Genomic DNA, 3,771 nt, shown 5'->3' on the forward strand with positions numbered 1-3,771 from the left:
ACAATGGGAATATGGAGCTTAAATAAAAGGTATTTGAGTGTAGAACTAGAATCTGATATCCAAATATCCCCCAAAGGGGACAAATTTACGACTATAGCCATATGGAGCTCAAATGAAAGGTCTTTGGGAGTAAAGCACGAATCTGATATCAATATTCGGGAAAAGTGTCTATGGGGCCACCCCACGACACCACCCTGACTATTTTCTGACTAATGCAATATGAGGCTCAAACAAGAGGGTTTTCAAAGTGAAAGACTAATCCGATATATATTTTGAAGGCCAACACACTGAGTGGCCGCCCATCCCCCAAAACACCCCCCAAGCCGGTCATGTTTGCCGACTATGGAACTATGGGGCTCAAATTAAAGGTAAGTGGGAGTAGACCACGTATCTGATATCAACATTAGGGGCCAACTGGCTAGCGGAGGTGCCACCACCATAACAACCCCCAAATAGAACGTATTTGCTCACCAAGATAATTTGGGTCTTAATGAGAGTTTTATAGTTTTAATGGGGTATTGGCCCTTAACCGGACATATTTGCTGATTTTTGCAATAAGGAGTTTAAATGAGATTAGAAAACGATTTTGATATTCAATTTTGAGGCCAATGACAATATGGGGTTCATATAGATGATATATAGATATATGAGAATAGAGCACGTTGCTGATATATTTTCCGGGCTTAGTGTTTGGGGGACTACCCCAATCCCCAAAACACCCCTAAATCGGGCATATTTACCGACCATGTCAATGTGTAGCTTAAATGAAAGGTATTGTGGAGTAGAGTAAGAATTGATACCCATTTTCGGGACCAATTTACTGGGGGTCTACCCCTTTCCCAAAATACCCCACAAACAGTAATTTTTTAGTGATTATCGCAATATGGGGCTCAAATAAAGGTATTTGGGAGTAGAATACGAATTGATATCCAAATGTAGGGCATCACCCCTTTCCCAAAACACCCCCAAAGTGAAAAAAATGTTCGACCATGCCAATATGTGGCTCAAATGAAAGATATTTGAGATTAAAAAACTAATTTGATAACTTATTTTGGGTCCATGTGTTTGGGGGACGCCTCATCCTGTAAACTCCCCTTCAGCCAATGGCAATATGGGGTTTAAATAAATCGTATTTGAGAGAAGAGCACGATGCTAATATTTTTTCAGGGCAAAGTATCTGAGGGACCACCTCTCCCCCGAAAACACCACTAAATCAGACATCATGAGAATATCGGACTGAAATGAAGTATTTTAAGAATGAAGTACACCAATCTAAACTTTAATTCGTAGACCAATAAAGATCATGTGAGATTCAGATAAAGGAACTTATATTGTTAAACTGTTAGTCAAGATAGCATGGAATTTCACTAGTAGATCTTTAATTGTCGAAAATAAATATTCAAAAGAAAAATTTTGCTCCATATAAAGTTAATCAAGTTTATAAAGAATTATTAAAGAATCAAGTTTATAACTGGGCAAAACCTAATAATCTTTGCATAAACGCATCAAAGTCGAAACTACTCGTTATTCATAGCTATCCTGGATAATTTAATTGTACATCTTAATAACACTTCAATACCACGAGTTGAAACTGCTTGTAACTTGAGTTTAACTCTTAACTGCAATTTTAACCAGGACTAATCACATCAGTAAAACTTGTCTTGGCAAAGTGTATGGAATGCTGCGTAATCTGTGGTCAGTCCGCATCTCTACACCATTTCAAATCCGCATGCTGCTTTCAAAATCATATCTGATTCCCACTCTCCTACATAGCTGCGAAGTTTTCTACAACTGTGAAGATAATCACAGACTTATTGATGCTTTCAATGACATTACCAGATACATCTTTAATAGAAAACGTCATGAAAGTATTTCACAATTTGCGCTACAAGTTTTTGATGAATCCTTTAAAAATTACCTAAATATTAGAAGTCTAATTCTGCTTCACACAATTATCCAAACGAAAGAACCTGGGTATCTCTTTGTTCATCTAAAATTTGCACGATCTAATAGAGGACTGAAAATTATATCACTGAACTCAGAGAGACAATTCTTCATTCCTACAATACGTCTCTGGAACAACCTTTCATCGAACAACGTAGATATATTGAGTTGAAACTTTGCACAGATTCTTTTTTTGCCCATAAGCAGGTTAAGTTCGAAGAAGGGCTATATCGGAGTATATCTTGATATAGCCCCCATATAGACCGATCCTCCGATTTAGGGTCTTAGTCCCATAAAAGCCTCATTTATTATCTGATTTTGCTGAAATTTGGGACAGTGAGTTATGTTAGGCCCTTCGACATCCTTCGTTAATTTTTCCCAGATCAGTCCAGATTTGGATATAGCTGCCAGACCGATCCTCTGATTTAGGGTCTTAGGCCCATAAAAGCCACATTTATTATCCGATTTTACTGAAATTTGGGACAGTTAGTTGTTTTAGGCCCTTCGACATCCTTCGTTTATTTGGTTCAGATCAGTCCAGATTTGGATATAGCTGCCATATAGACCGATCCTCCGATTTAGGGTCATAGGCCAAAAAAAGCCACATTTATTATCCGATTTTACTGAAATTTGGGACAGTGAGTTGTGTTAGGCCCTTCGACATCCTTCGTTAATTTGGTTCAGATCAGTCCAGATTTGGATATAGCTGCCATATAGACCGATCCTCCGATTTAGGGTCTTAGGCCCATAAAAGGTACATTTATTATCCGATTTTTCTGAAATTTGGAACAGTGAGTTGTCTTAGGCCCTTCGACATCTTTCTTCAGTTTGGCTCTGATCGGATCAGATTGGGATAGAGCTGCCATATAGACCGATCCCTCAATTTAAGGTTTTGGGCCCATATAAGGCGTATTTATTGTCCGATGTCGCCTAAATTTGGGACAACGAGTTAAGTTAAGCCCCTTGACATACTTTTGCATTATGGCACGGATCAGTCCAGATTTGGATATAGCTTCCATATAGACCGATCTCTCGGTTTTAGGTTTTGGGGCCATAAAAAGCGCATTTATTGTGCGATGTCGCCGAAATTTGGGAGAGTGGGTTAATTTAAGGCCCTTGACATAATTTTGCATTATGGTACAGATCGGTTCAGATTTGGATATAGCTGCCTTATAGACCGATCTCTCGGTTTTATGGTTTGGGCCATAAAAAGCGCACTTATTGTCCGATGTCGCCGCAATTTGGGACAGTGAGTTGTGTTAGGCCCTTCAACATCCTTCTTCAATTTCACTCAGATCGGTCCAGATTTGGATATAGCTGCCATATAAACCGATCTCTCGATTCAACGTTTTGGGCCCATAAAAGGCGCATTTATTGTCCGATGTTGCCGAAATTTGGGACAGAGAGTTAAGTTAAGCCCCTCCATATATTTCTCCAATTTGGTCTAGATCGATCAAGATTTGTATATAGATGCCATATAGACCGATCTCTCGATTTAAAGTCTTGGCCCCAAAAACGGGGTATTTATATTCCGATTTAACTGAAATTTGACACATTGACTTATGTTATGTTCCATGTTGTATATGTTTTAAATCGGTTTATTTTTAGATATAGCTACAAAACCAAGACCAATATTTTGTTATACACAATTGAACTGTGACTTGTACTTATTAGTATTTGGTCCAAATCGGATCATATTTCGATATGCAATGGGGCATAAGGTATGCAATTTTTACCCGATTTTGATGAAAGGTGGTTTACATATATACCCGAGGTAGTGGGTATCCAAAGTTCGACCCGGCCGAACTTAACGCCTTTTTACATGTT

The sequence above is a fragment of the Stomoxys calcitrans genome, chromosome 2, assembly GCF_963082655.1.
Source record: "Stomoxys calcitrans chromosome 2, idStoCalc2.1, whole genome shotgun sequence".
In the NCBI taxonomy this organism is placed as follows: domain Eukaryota; kingdom Metazoa; phylum Arthropoda; class Insecta; order Diptera; family Muscidae; genus Stomoxys; species Stomoxys calcitrans.